The following is an 18,990-nucleotide window of genomic DNA, read 5'->3' as shown; positions in this document are numbered from 1 at the left end:
AATGGACTTGGAAGAAATCTTGAGTAATGATGATTTCAGAACTCTGATTATTCCAGCAACCCTGCTGCAAAACAGAAACACTTCATCCTGTGTTGATTATTTTGCGTTAACCCATGCAGTGCCCAGCTTAATTGATGCAGTGAATTCTGTTGACTGCTTGGGCTGCTGAAAGATGACTCTGCTTTACGCCTGGCCTGTGCAGCACACTGTTCAGCCTGATCTGGTGATGTTTCTAAAGAGCATCGGTGACCTTGAAAGTCCTTATCACTGGCCAGCTCTGGTTGGTCAGCATTTTGAGAACCAAGGAACTGAAGAAAATCGAGGCTGCTCTTCACTGAGCGTTCACTTCTAATTTACATCAGATTTTAGCAGCATAGGAAATAAACTACAGCTAACTCCTGACTTATTAGCATAGCTCATAATGTAGCCCCTCCCATTAATGCCCATGTTGTCCCATGGTTGCTCATGGGTGTGGGATGTCTCCTGTTTGGCACAGAAGCTCCCAGCGACCCCAGGTGCCCTGCTAGTCACACAGCTTCTGCCTCTGCCACAAGCTGCCTCATTATTCTAAGTAAGGCAAGGCTGCTAGTGTGTACCGCTGGCATATCAAAGGGGGGAATTTCATAGGTTAGTCCCATCCTCTCCTTGAGAACTGCTTCCTGTGCCACCACCTTTGTCTTTTCCCCAAATATCTTTTTGGGATGACCTGAGACGCTAACCCCAGAGTTAGGGGCACAGGAGGACTTGCTCCCCACTGCACAAGTGTTATGTAGTGCTTTTCCTCTTCACTTCGCGTGTCCTGAACCTCCCTGCCTCTAGATAAACTTTACTACATTCCTCAGTCCTGGTGCTCTCTCAGAAGAGGTGGATCCTAACAAGATGGGATAGATGCATCTCTAATGAGAAGAAATTGAGAGATGCCAGCTTTCAGCTTGCCCTTCGAAATGTGTACAATATGTGAAAGGCAAACGCTGTGCCTGAATGTAAGAGACAGGTTTACCCTGGCAAGGTGGAGTAAGAGAATAGAGGATTCATTTGGCACCAAGCCTTTTTAGGCAAAATTTCAAATGAGAAAACCTTATAGCAGTGTCAGTAAAGTAATCACAACAATTACATTAATCTGGGAATGCAGGACTGAGATCCTTATGGCAACTTCAGGCCTCCCTTAAGCATGTTAAAAATCACCTAATGGTTGCTCAGTTGTGTGAGGTAGTCAATCAGGGAAGGACCAAATAAAGGCAGGAATCTATTTTATATGATTTAGCTATGCTTCTTTTGAAGCCTTAGGCAGCTATTTTATTTGTGAGCAGCACAGCTTACCCCACCCACCAGTCACACTGGTTTGTATTTCCATCTTCAGTATCTGAATGGGCAGAGCAGGTTATGAAGGCCAGCATGGCCTGCCGTTACCAATGGATGCCACATCACTGCAGCGGGGCAAAAGTGCAGATGCTCAGTCTCTCCTTTGCATCCAGCTTTTCAGCCACTTGTCTACCACCAGAGGATGCAAAGGGACACTCAGTTCAGAAATGTAGTTTCCAGACCATCTCTCAAAACTGCAAGCCTTATTCCTCTGGGCTGTCCTCTGGAGTGTCTCTCCTTGTCCCTACCTCGAACAAGCCACCCCCAATTCCTGGTTATCCACCCTTGCCAACTTTCCTTTCCTAGTACCCTCCCAGAGCAGACACTATAACAGCATTAGTAGCATACTAATAGTAACATACTGTATTAGGATACTATACTAGTAGTATAGTACATAGTAATTTTAACAGAAATGTTTACTGATAATTTAGTAGTTACTTTATTCCAAAATAATTATACATTCTGATTTTCAAATTAACAACTTCAAGTATTTTGTTATTATCTTTTTATAAAGCTGTGTCTATATATCTTTTTGAATACCAAAATAACTGCCAGTTTACTGTCCCCGTTGCCAGGTCATGGCTAAGGACAGCCTAATCCATTTTAGGGCTTTAATGTGCGTTCTCCAACACTGTGAATCTTCATGTCAGCCACAAGAGGGAGAACGTGACATGCAGTACACGGAAGATTCCAGTTTACCAAAGAAGTTTCCAGTTTACAGGAAAGTTACACTAGTTTACGTTAAGATTCTATTTTAAATCAGTTTAGTCAAAATCGGTGCAAGAAGTTGGCTGACATTTGTAGTCAAGTATAAGAATAGCTTATTTTGGGTTGCCATAAACAGATTCCAAATTGACATAAACTAAACTAAGAGTCTTTACAGAAGTGTTTATACCAGTTTAACTGAGTTGGTTGAAACCTCCGTGGAAGACTAACCAGTGGGACTTTTGTGTTTGGATAAACACTAAGCCTGAAATACACTAATTTAGCTTAGAATAGGAATGAAAAAGTCTGGTTTATCTTCAAAAGTAAACTCTGTACTACATTCATCATCAGCTTCACAGAAAGTCCCTCTTGAAGAAGAGATTACTCATGTGTATTTGATTGTTTCTATTTTAATATTTTGCATTAATTTTTGTTGTTCATTCTGCTTCATACAAGCAATCTCTTAACACTGGGGCATTCTGTGAATGCAGCAACACAACTGAAGACAAGGGAGAAAAGACGTTCTAGCATTTGGCTATTTGAGAACTTTGCATCTGAAGCACAATTTGTAGCAGACTTTCTAGTAGCTCTCTAGAAAAAACTTACTCAGAATTTGTTTTAATGATGGTGCTGAAGTGTTGCTGGTTTATTTGTTTGCTAGGATAGAGGGGGAATTCAATGTTTGGAGTGGTTCAATTTTGAAAGGTCTGGATCTGTAGAATGTCTTCTGAATATTTTTTCCATCACTTGCTTCTCTCAGTTAAGATTGCCTTGTTCCTCCCTTTCATACACTTCCTCCTAGGCTTTGTAATCTACATTGCCCCAAGGAAATGCAGCTGTCATGATGGTTCACAGATCAAAATTCAGCCTTTAATGTAGCTAAGGCTTGATCCATTAAGTACTTTGAAGATTATGACCAAAGCCTTAAACTGGCATCTGAAATATGAAACTTCAGCGTGAGTTAATGAGGCCCAGGAAAGCTGCACAGGAGGCAGCTATTGTATCCAATACGATGTGATCATAAAGAGAGAAGAAAGCAACTAGCACTGCAGCAGAAGTAAGTAGCAGGGCAAAGTAAAGTCTGAGACAGTCTGAAGCAAGATGAAAGAAAATTTTAAAAGAAGGGAAGTTTTAGCTACAATATTAAACAGACATAGAAGCTAGCAAAGTCTGAAGACAAGAGTGACGTGAGCTTGCTCAGATTCACAAGAAGTAAGGCAGCAGCATTCATCATGATCAGGAGTTTCTCTGAGCAATGCAAAACACAGAGAGAGGTTGCTCTGGAAGTGAAAGGATGGATAGTGATATTCCCAGAATGCCCAGGGGACACTTGACAGTGGGGGACTCTAGTGATATAAGTGGCAATAATCCAATTTATACACCATGGGTCATGTCAGCTGACAGTAAATGGAGGAAAAGAATCTAGACTGAGAAGGGATGTAGCAGTGAAAACCACGTGTTCATATCTGTAAGTTTCTTTTGAGTAAAAAAAGAACTTCAGTACTTGAAACTACTGTTAAAATAAAGTTGTACCTACATGTTTACCAGCACAGCACTAGAGTGCCAAAGACAGACCTACAGTTTTACTGGGTCTGAGCTGAAGGAGAAAATGAGCAAGAAGGAGTCATCCACAGTATCAATTAAGCAGGATACATTTCAACATCAGCATAAAGAGAGATGCTAAGATTAAGGATCGACCAGAAATAGCGCAATAAGTTTCCACTGAATCAACATTTTCTGATGGAAAACTGTCCTGGCTGGAAAAGTTTCAGCAAGCTTAAATTGTTACATTGAAAGTACTAGTTATCACTTCTCCATTTTATAAATACCAAGTGCTCATGATTGCTGGCTTTTCAAGTTTATTATAATTCTAAATATGATTATGCTGTGTGACTCACTGGACCAAACCAAATGACAGAAAATGTAAATTGACAAAACTTAGAGATTTAGGTATTAGAATTATTCCATTCAGCATATACTTCATGGAGGCTCCCATTACAAAAATACATTAAAATTTTGTTTTGAAATACTTACCACTACTTGTGCAATTCAAAGTAAAGTCACTACAACTTGATTGTACTCTGCATATTCACTATCTTCTGCTTTACACATCACCAGCCAAATGAACATATTTCCATCTGAATATTAAAAAGGACAGCCTAAAAAGCAAAAAGTGAATGAGTCAGATTTTATATTTTCAGCTGGGTGGTATTCATGAACAAACATACCTTTTATCAGTGGACACGGTGAAAATGGTGATAGCCTTGTTCACACAACTAGTCCTAGGTTATCCTTCAGGCATCCCCACTGAGTCAGGCAGGATTAAAAAAAGAATGAATTTGAAATGGCAGGGCATCACCCAATTGATAATGAGCAATTTTTTTGTGATAGGAGGAGGACTGTTCCTGAGGTCCAAGGAATGTCTTTCTAATTCTATGCCCTAATTTGGACAGCACTATAGATTAACTCAGTAACTCGGTTACTGTGAATGAAATAATCCCAACAGAGTTAGTTCACAGCAGATTGTTAGTGCCAGAACAATTACATCATATATAGGCACACTGTAATCTTCTGTTGAGGGGACAGTTCACAGATGACTTCCAAGGAGTCAAGCTCTAATTTAGAATTAGATGTTAACTGCTTACTGGTAGTACTTTTGTTTTGACCAGGTATTTATTTTGTCTAGTTGTTTGGCAGCCAGCTGCTCTGTCAGGCTTGACTCCCTGCAACTGAGAAGCAAAATATGAAATGCAGCTCAATTTTTCATAGGGACTTTTTTTTACTGCTTTACACTGGCTGAGGTATAGTTATAGAGGTATAAATCTTGTGCTTTTTTCCCAGGCTTTGTCTCACAGTTAGTTACAAATACACATACTTTGGATCATGGACTCGACAACTCACTAAGCACAACCATGACAATGTCTTTTGAACCGCATCTATGTCCCCCAAAACAGCTCAGCCAGTTGTACCATGGCAATGGCTCATGCGTGATACAGTCATACAGGCTCCAAAACCATCTTAAAATATAGAGTCCTGTATCTACATGTGCAGCTGTGCTCACTAATGAATTGCAGTGCTTCTCATCTGCACAAGCCCAGATACACTTTGTGGTTTATGGATTGCAAGCTCTTGGCTGCAGAAGTGTCCACATGTTCTTTATATTCTTGTAGTTGGAATTTTTCAGTCTAGAGCCATGACATGCCAGCCCCAGCACTCCCGTACTACCAGTGAACACAGGACTGAGACTCTAGTATTAGTTTGCTTTTTTTTAAAATGTTCTGAGAGAGACGTAAGCATCAATGAACCTTTGTGATCCGGGATTTGACTAAAGTAATCTGAAAGAGTGGCTTCAGATATTCAACCCCTTAACCTCTTTCCTCCATCCAACACTGCCACAACCATTATTAACTTTACATATAGCCATCAGAAGAGATACTTGTTACTGCTTGTCTGCTAGCTGCAGAAGAGGTTTTCAGATGCCCCCATGCTCCTATGCCTTGGTAGGTATTTGTTTCTGGCTACCTGCAGATATTTTGCGGGAGAATTTGCTGCAGGGCAGCAGGGAAATTATTGTTAACTCTCTCCAGGCCAGTCTGTAATCTAAAAGTGAGCCAGAAATCTTGGATTAATAAAAGAATGTCAGTGTTTTGTTTAGGAGCTCCTGACAACCAAAATCACATTGTTGTCCTATAGCATCAAACAAGGCTCTTGGCATTCTGAATGTTCAATGTAAGTATACATGGGAAGTTGCCACTTGCTTTGAGTCATGAGGAGAGAGAGCAGGATTTACCCTCGCTGGTTCTCTTGTTGAGCTCAAATCTGAAAATATACCACTGGAAAAAATGTAAGTCCATGCAGAATGCATGTTTTAAGTCAGACAATGAATACAATCTCCAAAATCATAGAATCATAGAATCATTAAGGTTGGAAAGGACCTCTGAGATCATCGAGTCCAACCTGTTAACCTAACTGCCTGGTCCACCTCTAAACCATGTCCCTAAGCACACCATCCACACGTTTTTTGAATACTTCTGGGGACTGTGATTGTACCACTTCCCTGGGCAGTCTGTTCCAATGCCTAACCACTCTTTCTGTGAAGAAATTTTTCCTAATATCTAATCTAAAATGACACAGCATATGCTCAGGATAGCATGTAGTCCCCATTCACTTGATCATCAGCCTCTGCTGCATCCCAGATCTGATGCGCTGGGACTGGGTTCATCAGATCGCACCGTTACTATAGCAGACTGCCTTAAGAGATCAAAGTCCAGTCAAACTTCTACGAGTCTGGATGTGCAATGGAGCTTTCCCCATGCAAGCTGTGGACACTTTAACTAATATTTTCAAATTGCTACTGATTTGCATAGGAAAGGAAATATGGCAACAATGAGAATATGATGCAAGATCCCAGACTGACTTGTTCTGTCTTTGACAGAAATTAAAGCCTTGTTCAGACTTCCCAAGGGAGAAAAACTTTTAAGAGTCTGTTCACCAGGGAGTCAGAGAAACATCTATAAAAATAATCTTGGAAGAAATTTGAGCATACTGGGTGGTACTGACATATCAGTACAGCATCTTATATCTTTTGTTGTACAAGAAAACAGGAACATTTGTATTTTAGCTTTATTATAGCTTTGCAATTAGTAGAAGGCAATCTATTATTAGCTGTACAGCCTCATTAAAGTCATCTGTGCTTGCACAGATGTATGTTTCTCTGTCACAGCAATGACTCTCTAAAAAAAAATCTCAAGTTTATGCATATTGGATCCTTGTGATTGGGAGGTCTTTTTCAGTTACTATTTCTGATTTCTAATGCTTATTCTGAGTATTAAAAGTACCCATTCACTGCTAAGTACTTTACCATAGATGATAGGCTTCAAACTTTTATTAAACAACAAAGAATAACACAAAGCTGTTACCCCCAATTCTGTGTAAATGCAAGTAGGCCAGTGTCCCCAAATGCATAATTTATCTGTTAAAGACATTTGTTTGTTTTATTACAGCTAACAGGCAAAGTAAGAAGGAAGCTGAAGAGAGTGTGGGTAGCTACCCATATCACTGTCATTGAGTATATGCCCCACAACCTATTTCAGAGAGGCTCCTTCCGTTTTCTTGGGATACCCCGTGAGTCACATCTGGCTGTGCAGTATTCGCATGCTCCATGTGATGTATTTATATGCTCACATCACTCATACTGTTTCATTAGGGAAAGTATGTTCAGCAGTACTGCCATCATATGCCCAGCGTCACTTGGTGGTGGTTAAGAAATGCACTGAGCGTTGCCCAGCAGCGGGAGTTTTGCAAGAGGGTAAATGGAGGTAAGCATGATGGGCTCAGCAGGCTTGTTTTGTTAAGTGTTCTGGCCTCACCACAAACAATCATCTCCTCCATAATCTTCCTTGCAAAACTTTGGAAAAGCAGTGTTTTCAGTGTTTTTCATTGTACTGCTTTGTCACAGTGATGCATACATAGAATGATTCTTTGACTTAAAACTTAAGAAGCTGGATATTTGGGGCTTTGAGTTTGTCCATAGGTTGAGCTTCACAGTCAGGGAACGGGAAGCTCTTTCAAGACCAGATATAAAAATCCTTAACCAAAAAATATTTCCACTGAAATTCTAAGGCTAAACTAGTACAGCTTTAGAAGTCAGACAGCTTAATTTTATCTTATTCTGTGCAGCACTGTCCTACACTTGGTGACTATTTATGATGTTCTACATAACCATTAGGAATAAGGGGGACAGCAGACTCAATTTGAAGAATGGAGTCTACAACTTCAGGAAGTCTGTTGTTTCAGAGAGTCTGTTACTGATTTTTCTGGCTCTCTGTACATTCAGACAGCATGAGTGAAGGACATAAATCCCATTAGACCAGCCAATCAAAAAAAACGGACTCATACCAAGACACCAGTTTCACATGGGACTGTAAAACTGAGCAACACAAAACCTCTCTGAATCTGATTCCTGCCGAGTACAGTACTGTGTACTGTGCTGCTCCACATTCTCAGCAGGCAGATGGGAATGGCTGTGATGGTAACATAGAAACTTTGACACACTGTGCCAGACTGCTTCCAGCTGGTGGAGATGCTGCCTTTATGTACCACACCAGGAAAAGAATCTGCGTTCCTTGACCAGCTGGTGCAGACTGGCTCAAGTCTGCATTGCATAGCTCTGGGCCCTGTCTGGTTGTCCCAAGATTACTGTGATTGTTGTTTCATTTTTTTCCTCAGCTGGAAATGCATGAAATAATAGTTGGCTGTGTTGCAGCCTGCCACAGTTGTGTCTTTATAGGATGACGCCAAAGGTATAGATCTCCTGCCTTTAGGCATCTGAAGACGTAAGAACTACTAGGGTAGTATTAGAACAAACTTGGTACAGTTCATGTCCATCTCTCAAGGCTGAAAATGTCCCCTGGTTTCCTTTCAATTCTAGAAGGAAACCCAGCAGTAAATTAACCTTGCTGGGGCCCTAGGATGAAACAGTGATTGAGCCACAATGAATTTTTACATTCACATCACTGAATCTTCAGTGGAGTTTAATGACGTAGGAATGATGATCTGCATCTTTCTATCTCAAACTGTTCCCCTGAAGCTTTTCAGCATCTCCCTCTGGGTAGGAACCTCTGTCTTCTGGGAAGGAGTTCAAAGGCAACTAACACAATGCAGGGGCTGGAAGCTTCCTCAGTTTCAGACCTTGGCTGCCTAAGTTCTAGGACACTTCTTAGCCAGCTACAGAACTCCCACTGGCAAGAGGAGCAAAGGGGCTCAAAAGGTGTTAATAAATGAAAACGATTAGAATACCTCAGTCTTGATTTTGGGAAGAACTGCACAGAACAAATAGCTCCAATAAGTACAATATTTTATACTTTATCCATAAGTTGAAGCTTTATGCACAACCTTAGCAACCTCAGGCAATAGCCTTTAAAAATGCAGTGTTGGTAGTCAGTTTAACACCCTTGCTTCTATTGTTTCTAGCTTTAATAAATGCATTCCTCTTGGGTCAAAGCTCTCCATGCTTAGCTCTAGATCAAAGGCCAACTCCATGTTTGAAAGACCAACTGAAATGAGTTTTCAGCTGTGAATTATTCAAAAGTGAGAGTAGGAAGGAAAGAGACTTTAATGTTGTGATAAAAAATGTTGCCCTCTGGTTACTAAAAATTTCTAATCAACTTCAGCCATCTTTTCAGAAGTCTGTTTGGACTGAGGAGAATCAGCTCTCAGTGACTCTCGATTTGCCCTGACAGGTTAAGGTTGCTTTGGGAGATATTCTCTTCAGAGATTCTCGTAGCTTTATGGGGGTTGGTGCAAATATGCCACAAAGAACTGAGGATCAGATTTTGCAGTCAGCCCTCCTGCAATAAGTTTATCTGCACAAAAGAGAATCTGGATATATAAACCAAATAGCTCCTTCCTCAAGATGGTGCAAAAGCTCTCCCATCTGAGTATCTCTGCAGTTGTGTGAAGAAGAAGGTATGGGAGAAATATGAATGCCCCCTATACCAAACAGACAGAGCATGCAAAAAATTGGTGAATTTCCGAAGGTCACATTGCTCTCATGCTAACTTGGCTCTGGCTATGTATTTCCTTTTGCAAGGTAAACCTCAGCTTTACTGTTATTTGCTCTTTGCGTATACCATAAAGTATACAGGATATGAAACATAGAAGATTCAGAGATGCAGGAACACCTCTAAGTTAAAGAGCTTTCCGATCTAATACTGAACCAAAGGTAAAATTTCACTTCTGGTTTGGTAGTTGCCCTCAGTACTTTGCAGTGCCTCTTTCACCAATGAATTACCCTGTGTCTCTTCTGGATGCTTGGCTGAAGACATAGAACTCCTACAAATTGTAAGAGATGCTGGGCCTGAGTCAGCAGCATGCCTTTGGCCTTGTTAGACAGACTGGCTGAAGAGCAGAAAAATATGCAAAGCAGATCAGCATGTTTTACCATATATGCAAGAGCCCAGTTACCTTTATATAAAAAGCCTTAGGGGTAGGTGTCATTTGGAATTTAGACCCAGTCTGAAATAGCCAAAACCGTTTAGGCAATATAATGAGTCATGGATAATGACTTTGAAAAAGACCTCATGTAACCACATATGAAGGGCAGACTCAATCTTCAGTGCTCCAGGTACCTGTGCCTTTAAAGGAGCTGACATTCACTTAACCTCCCCGGTATGCAGTGTCAGATAACCAATGCTCTGCTGAACAATAGATAGAAAGCTGACAGACTTTCAGAGGAGCAAGCTACGTTTACATTAGGCATTTTCCATAAGGTCTTTAGAAAAGGTACACCCAGATCTGAGAAAGAGAGCAAGCAATAATAACCGCACTTAGTAATGTGTACAGTAAACAGACTTGAGAGCAGGTGACAGGCTCAGCTAAAGTGCATTTCTAATCTTAAAAGTGACTCTAAAAGTGACATTGTGGAGGACTGCTTCAATCTGTCTGTCTTTTGTTCATTTTATAAACAAGTTTTTCCTTGAACTGCCAAGTCTGCCTGCTCCCCAGAGAGGCTAAAGTCAAGCAGGGCTCCTCCTGACTCATGCTTCATAGACTGCAATTGAAGATGTGTAAGTGAAACTCATTTAACCCTACTCGTGACGGAAACTATTAGCACAGCGGTATTTTCCTTACTAAAAAGTAACTAGCATGGCTGAACACACATGCAGCTGTTTCCTAGGTACCCTTCATCTATCTGAAGAACTTCAGGCATGGTTTAAGGTGACTTGACTGAAATCCTGCAGAGAGATTCAAAGTGTCACAATTACCAGAAGACGTGTTTTACAGTTACAGTCACCGTTAGAAATATCAAGCTGTCACTAGCATGAAATAATCTAAACATTAAAAATGATCAGAGGCTTTTCATATCACAAGTTGTTTTTCTGCTCTGCTCTGCTCTTCTTGGAGCTCAGAGAAAGCTCAATCTAATTAGTATTCCTTCTATTATTTTCCTGGATTTTCTACTTTTTGAATGGTAAATAGCAAGGAATGACCAGAGAAAGTTCAGGCTGTTGCTCATCTGAACTCGAAAGCTGAAAAATGTCCCTTTTCTTGTCTGTATACTGCTCTTGCAGTGGCTGTACAACCTACCCTCTCCACAATTTTTCATCACTGAAAGGCTTCACTTCCCACCTTCTGGTGTCTTTAAGGAGAGACACAGAACCTCATTAAAGTCACACTAAAGAAATAAAGGGTCTGTGGCTTTGTATCAAATTCTCTGGATATGAATCTGTGCAAGAAGCACCGTGCTGAGATGTCAGTGGTGGCCCCGATTGTCTCATTATGCAAACAAGGGTCTGTCTGTCTGGTTGTATAGTTAGAATACATTATTCCGAAAAATAAAGTTCTTATTGTTGCTAAGTAGTTAAATGATTGGATCTGAAATCTAACTGCTATTTTACTTTGGACTAGAGTTTCCATAATCTCACTGGCTTTGTAAAGAGGGAAACTAGATCAATTAACGGAACTTGTATCTACTGAGTTTCACTTACTAATACCTTTGCACAGTTCTGTTTGGTTTGCAAAAAATGCAGGACATATATGTGTATGTATAAACATAAACAAAAAGCTGTTTTCATTGACTTGATTTTTATTGTCGTTTTTCCTTCTTCCTAAAATTAGGACACTGAATCCAAACTCCTTCACAAAGCAAACTTACTCAAGAAGGTTTTTTAGCCCTCTGTACAAGTTAGAGAGAGCCCCATCAGGAGTCAGTCTCCACTAGGAGAGAAACTCAAGCGCTTGCTCCCAGCTGATAACAGGAGAACACGGAACCCAAGGACTCCTCCTACCCTACCACATAAAACAAGGCACTGAACATCAAGGATCCAGTTTCAACCACAAAGCATCGTTATCAGCACCAAGGAGTGCCTTTGTTCTCATCCTGGCTCTTGACCTGTATCGTGAAGGTAAATATATTTCAGGGTTGCTTTTCCTATGTATGTCTGTTGCATGGGACAAGCAAGAATGAACAGCCATGAAAGTCTAAAGACCTTGTTCCAACAATTTCAGTTGAAATCCTGGCCTGATATAAGTATATATGCCACTCTTTATGCAACATTGTCTTTAATGAAACTTCTCCTTACTTAAAAGGGCCTATAAGGGTAATATTTTGTATCTACCATACATACACAGCAAGTACACATTTTTCAAAATCCTAGTTATCTATGCATCTTTACTGCTCCTCCATGCAGTTTGGATGGTATGTTGACCATGTTGATAGTATAACAAACCGAAAAAGTTCTTTCTCTCCAAAATGATATTACTTCTGCATTGTCTTAGGCTATCATTGTTAGACTCAGCCCTGTCCCAGATGTACAATCAGTCTAGTTGGCTATTTAGTAATATGGTGTGACTGTTCTCTTCTAAGAAAGAGAGAGGCTGGTGATACTTCTGAATTTTGTAATAGTCATATGGGAGTTCACTCCCCTGCTTAGATTTGGTTCCTGGTTTTCAAAGTCTCCATCTGTAAAGCAATATATATTACATGGAGATTTCAAGGGTGTTGAGAGTCTGTGTAAGAAAGGCAAACAAAATGTTAACTATTACATCATCTTAGAATATCAAAGTGGCCAGGTACAGAAATTTCTCTAAAGAAATCCAGGATTTTGTTGATGTTATTTTGGTTTTAATTTTGTTGAGCATTAAGCCGCAAGAATGAGGGCATAAGGCATATTTTAGTCAACAGGGAGAATCCAGTTAAGTCTATCAGGAGATAAAAGTGATGAAAAAAGAGACCACATAGGGCAGCCTACTTTGATTTTGAAAAAAAAAATCCTTAAGCACTGTAATAAATTTTATCATCTAAAAATTAATTTATTTGGAATCACATATTTGCTCATTTTAGTGATGTATTTAACTGTAGCCAGGATTCTTATTTGCTACAGACATGTAGCAAGATGCTACAGGCATCTGCTTGCCTGCCCTCCTCAAGTCTGTAGACCTGCAATTTTGAAAGCACTTGCCTCCTTTAGGCTTGGGTTTCTGATCTGAAACGGCAACCATAAATCATACTCAAAAACAGTGAAAAAGAAACCAAGTAAAAGTACTGTAACAACACTGAAGAAGCAAGTCAGTAACAGAATGGTATTGCTAGGAAACTGAGCTCCTTGAAAATATTCTTTGCATATATAATGTTTTTTCATCACCAAACCTGTTACAGCTAATTCAGATCATTTCCCAGCAGACGAACAATTAGGTCAAAGGAAGTAGAAGGTATATGTTATACACAGATGTTAAGTTTATAGATAAGTTTAGATCACGATATGTAAGAAATGAGGCATATACTTATTTCCGTATATGAAGGAAATACTTATGAAAGTAGCTATTTAAGCTTTTTGGCTTATGGCATAAACAACAGGCACAGTCAGCTATGCTTTGGAACTGCATTTAAAAAATGTGTCAATGAAAACCATGTATTAAGCAAAACAGCACTCTAGCTTAGAGATCTGAATCTGGTTAACATTTGACAGATGCGTAATTTTTCATTCCCAGTGAAACGAGAGAGAGATCACATCCTTCTCAGTCTAATGCAATATCCTCACATTGAAGGCATTAATGTAAAATGGTTTGGCTCTGCTAATCCTGGCACACTCTGTACTCTAAAGAGAGAGACAAGATCTTCCAGAAAGTAACTCAAATAAAAAAATGAGAGTCCACTTCTTTCCATAGAGACCCCAAATTTAGATACTGCGAGTTAGACTGCATGGATACTCTCATCCCCTCTCAAAAACGTAATTAAGGCTGCTCTCTTTAAAGTTATAGGACTAAATAAAAACCTTCAGATTTGAACTTAAATTATCTATGCCTTCCACAATTATCTCCATATAATTGGTTTTAAAATCTGCCTTCTCCACAATACAGATTCCTAGATTAACAGTTTTTAGCATGTCCAAAAAAAGAAAGAATAAGTCAATGAAGTAAAGAGCAACGTGCCTGCAAGAAACATGTCAGGGTAGGTAGGAAGCAATCTTTCTTTAGAGATTAGTTGAAAAGAAACTGTTTATTAGTGGCAGCTACACAGAACACAGATTAGGGTTTGAATAAAATACACTTGCATTTGAGAATAAAACAGACGAATTTATGTTTACCCTAATGCACAGGACTCACTATCTGCTTTACAAATATTTACATGCTAAGGGCTTAAGGCTTCTTGTGTGTCCTGCTCTCATGGACTCGCTCCTCTATATTTCTTGGTGACAGGAATGCAAAAAGTTGATGAATCATGACCAGTAGTGGTAACTCTGTCTTTACTGTTAAGTCATCTAAGCATTTTCTTTTTATAACTGCCTTAGGCTACCATGTAGGCTTCCTAGAATATCTGGCTGCATTTCCTACCCAGCACAAACATTTCTGCACCATCCATCATAGAAAAAACACTGCTATGTACATTCATAGCTGTATGCAAACACATATCACACTTAAAATCAATTTAAGCAAGGTAACTTATTAAATAGGATGTAATATATACCCCAAAATTATACTTTGGGTCTCAACATTATAAGGGCTTGTATTGCAGCCATCCACGCTTTCTCATGGAGGATTCTTCCCAAGCAGGGAAAAGCCCCACTGATAGAGCCCAGTGTGGTGTCACACATTTTCTGTCCTGGTGGTCACACCTGCTTTTCAATGCTAATTCCATCTTGGGTTGTGCTGACCTCAAAAGGCTCCTTGGTGGTAGATAGCCCATAGCTGCTTCCAGTTCCCCAGAGACCAGCCCATTCTCAGCATACACTGGACTTTCTGCCTTGAGCACCTTCTCCAAACCCTGTGGACCAAGCAGAGAGCTTTCTGAGACAGTCTCAATATTTCTGAGCTCTCTGACAACTGCTGTGTCAGCTCACACTGTCTGACATAAGCTGTGTACATCCTCAGTGTTAGAAAACAGAAAAAAATAAATAGCAGATCAGAAACTCCCTTAACAAATTAACATTACTGTTTTACCAATTTAAAAAACAAAAAAAGAGTAAGTCAACAGGCAAATTGCTGATGGGCAAATTGCAAAAGTCTTCGACTCATCATTAAGGTATGATCTGAAGCACTTTCAAGTAGGTGTATCAGGCTGCTAGCCAGCAGCAGGAAGAGAAAGCTAAGGCTTTGGGTCATTTAAGGAAAAATCTTGATGAGAAGAACAACTCTACAGAAAAGTTGCATCAATATGGGAGACTAGCAAGTTTTTCCACTTTAGCTATGCTTGACATGACGAGACACTGAAGCATCACAGTGGCAACAGGAGTTCCTAAACTGTGATATTCAGTGGCGGGGGTAAATATCAGTTTTCTTATGTTTCCTTTTAAGAGTTTGCTAATTGGGACAATGAGAATGAAGGGTTGACCATGAACCAGGAGGATCAAGGAGAACCAAGAGGAACTGTGATACAAAGAGTAACTGAAAAATTAGAGGATGAGAATACAGCACGAGATTACACAGGGCACGTTTTTACCATCTCTTGCCAGTTCGTGCCACAGCAGACCATTGAAGGCAGAATGCTTCCTGCCTGTATGTAAAGTGGCATCACTTACAGCTGGCAGCACTACTTCAGACTGGCTCTCCAAGTTTCGAATTAGTTGAGCAAATATGAATACCGAATACTGTCTAGGCCAAGGAAACACGCTAATGCTACATAATTTGCCCAAACTACTTTTAAATATGCCAGGGATAAAAAAAAAAGATAGAACCTTCTTTATGCAGAAAAAACTGACAGATAATGTTAGTTGCTCTGGTCAAGTTCTCTGTTTTACAGTTCTTTTACTCTGCATTTGTTACTTATGAAGAGACAAGCTGCCTTGTCAAACATTCATTTTCAAGCAATTTCAGTGTTACCACCATCTATATATTCAATGTATTGGCAGACAAGTGCTCTTGTTCTCTCCAAGTGGAGTTTTGCTGTTGCAGTGTCCTTTGTTCCATGGTAAGACCAATGCTTTTTCTATTTTTCTTGATTTGCACTTTTTCTTGGCAACAAACAAATAAGCCTGCCAAAACTTAGATAAAAAACAAGGTGAAGTGTGAGTGCAGAAGTTGAGCATTTACCACCTAGCTAAATGAACTTTATTCCCTGGAGGCTGCAGGAGGAACAGTGGTTTAGTGAGCTGCATATGGGATGGGCAGTCTGAACACTGTATTCTAATCTGGGCTCTGCTGCTGACTCATCATGTCACCTTTGGGAAATAACTGCCTTGATACATTTGTTTTTTCTTCCGTGAAGCAGTCACACTCCATTGTAGACACTAGTTACCATAGTTACAGATCCTAGAATAGTTACGATGAACAATTTCTCAATCAGATAAACTTGCAATCCTGCATTTTGTTCTCTGCTACAGGAAGAAAGGGCCAGAAATGATAGAAAACTAAAAAGTAAGTTCAAGCAAGGTAATTCAGCTCCTCAGTATGAGACCAGATTTATTCCAGTTGCATGCCATGAAAGAGTAAGGTAAAAACCTGACACCTACTCACCAAAGGCTGGGGGGAAGATGGTGGCCCATATTAATCCTAAACAGAACTGGTAGTTGCAGTTGTGTGTGTATCAAACGAGCCATCATAACTTGGAAAATCTGACCTGTGAGATTATTGTCAGCAGTGACCTGCTGCCAAGCAGCCTATTCTTATTTATTCCACTAAAGTCAACCTTGCTGACGCAAGCCTTTTTTTAAATGCAATCTGCTTTGTGCATGCCTGTCCTGTTACTAGGTTACTAGAGAATGAAATATCTCTTTTTTTGTAAATCCCTGTTCTTGCTTTTGGAAGTCTGGTCACACAGATCTGTTGCAGAACAGACCTATTTGCATCTTTGATTTCTATTTACTTACCTCTAACCTTTCCCAGCTATTCTTTACATTTTGATGAACTCTTCTTGCCTCCTTTCCCAAGCCCTGCCATAAGATAAACAGAGGATTCAGACTATTTGGTTTTGACCAGTGCCAAGGTTTGTGCTCTCGGCAGCATGCTGATCATGGCTGCAATTCCTGGCTTGCAGGGACTTGGGATCCAGTTACATTTGCTGGCGTCAAGCAGACTCTACAGACCACTGTGAAATACTTAATCTAAAAATAAAAGACTGAAAAAGTACAAAACCAAAGAAAGCGGGATATTAAAATTCCAGGAAAACTGTAGAAAAGTTTGGAAGAGGCACATAAGCAGTCTCAGGGGAAAACGCTAACATATTGGCGGAGTTTAAATTAAGCCTATGGGTTTGCCTTTTTTAGCTCTGTCACCCATGTGACACTGAAGAGTTCAGCCTGTGGGTCCAGGTATTTCTGCTAACACAAAGAATGCATTAGAGCCTTTTGGAAAGGCAAATCATTCTGACTGTCTCAGCTTCTTGCCTTTGCTCTCCCTAAGAACTGTTAACCCCAGGTGCACTTGGTTTCTGTTTGCACACATCCTCCCAGCCGGGGTCCTGTCTCAGCCTTTGGATTTCTCCTTCGGATCAAAAATGCTACTGATGGTGCCAGCAGGCTAGCTGGGTGTGGGAAGACATTTCAGGCTGTGGTGAGTCTCAGGCGGGGCAGGAGGGGGGAAATATCTTTTTTACAGATTTGCAGCGCTTTTAATTGTACAGTGACATATGGAAGATTAGTGAATCTGTGAATCCAGGCTAAAGGGTCAGGATTAAATACTTGCTGGACCTGCTTCACAAGGTTAAATTAATTAGTCTGAAATCAGATAGAAAAGCCCCAGTGCTATTTCTAAGGGGCATTTTATGAATCTCACATAAAGAATTTGGTGGGAATTCTGTCATTTTCTGAGGAAAAATCTAATAATCTTTGAAATTGTCTTTTCCTGTTTAAATATTAAACCAGCACAAGAATTAAGTTTTACCAAGTACAAAGTTGCATTTTTAAGTGCAACATTTGTTGTGACTGTCCTTCCCTGACCAGCACGGTTCCATTTTAGGGTTTCAGACTGCCTGTGTTTGAATTGTTTGTAAAAATTCTTTCTAGATTTAATCGAGGTCTATTTGCAGGAGACTTTATTTCTGCCTCCTTTTTGGTGCTTTGAAATTAAAACCACGGTGACTGTGAAACTGAGGTTTAAAAGTAGATGTGTGTTTGCATAACAATGTATTATATATACACAATACTAGAGCTCCATGGCTACCCATAATTGCAGTGATAGTGTATCTGCAGCAGTAGCTCCTTGGAAGTTTGCACACAGGTCAGAAGTTTCCAAATGATGATTGAGATATATTATGGATTGCATTTTGCAAGTATGCCACAGTTTAGTCATGGGACTCATTAGCATTCGTGAGAGCTGTGAAGTTCTGCTCCTTCATACTAAACTGAAAGTTCAACTCTGTGTACCTGAACCAGCCCTGTTTAAAGTTGCTGAGATACTGCAATGTCTCGTCTTACCTCTTACTTCAGTTTCTTAATGCATTGCTGCAACAGAGTCTATTGCAGTAGATGAAGCAATAGGATTCAATACCTTACTTCCTTGGCCTTGTGTCTTATGCAATTTTTAGATTTGCTTTGGTTCTTGATCTTAAGTACAGTAGCTCACACTGTGCTTTCTAAAGAAACCTAGAAGTGATCTCCTGCCAGTATTAAGTGGATGTTTAAAACTGCATGGGTATGTTTGTTGGGGTTCCTTCTAATACTCTAAGACAAAACCTCTGTTGTCCCAACTGTGTGACCTTGAAAGTACTTCACATGCAGCATTTAATGCAAGTTAATTGTTTTTTAATAGTATAGCTAAAATGAAGTTTTACAATAACATATAACGATTTAAAAGACACAATCCAAATATTTTAAAAACTGTACTGCTAATTTACATTTCCTCATTTCCCTCATTAACTTTGTAGAAGAAATTTAGACCTATATATTTTAATTTATAGCAGAGGAAAAGCTGATGGAACCATCAGGTGGGCATTTGAAGCTGTTTCACTGTGTCTCAGGCTGCGTGTGTTCTAAACAAAAAACACCTAAA

The 18,990-nt window shown here is 39.9% G+C and overlaps 1 protein-coding gene across 1 annotated transcript in view; it reads left to right on the top strand.

The window, feature by feature from the left end:
* Positions 1-17,334: 17,334 nt before the first annotated feature.
* The window catches only part of RAF1 (Raf-1 proto-oncogene, serine/threonine kinase), an 80,456-nt gene continuing 78,800 nt past the window's right edge, over positions 17,335-18,990 (top strand). The window contains exon 1 of the mRNA XM_087744740.1: positions 17,335-17,553. The gene's annotated coding sequence lies outside the window, so the exon portion shown is untranslated. The remainder of the gene's footprint in view (positions 17,554-18,990) is intronic.

Source organism: Nipponia nippon, unplaced genomic scaffold (genome assembly GCF_047370975.1).
Source record: "Nipponia nippon isolate SJK-2023a ecotype South Korea unplaced genomic scaffold, ASM4737097v1 scaffold_9, whole genome shotgun sequence".
Classification (NCBI taxonomy): Eukaryota; Metazoa; Chordata; class Aves; order Pelecaniformes; family Threskiornithidae; genus Nipponia; species Nipponia nippon.
This window is presented reverse-complemented; position numbering and strand designations above follow the sequence as displayed.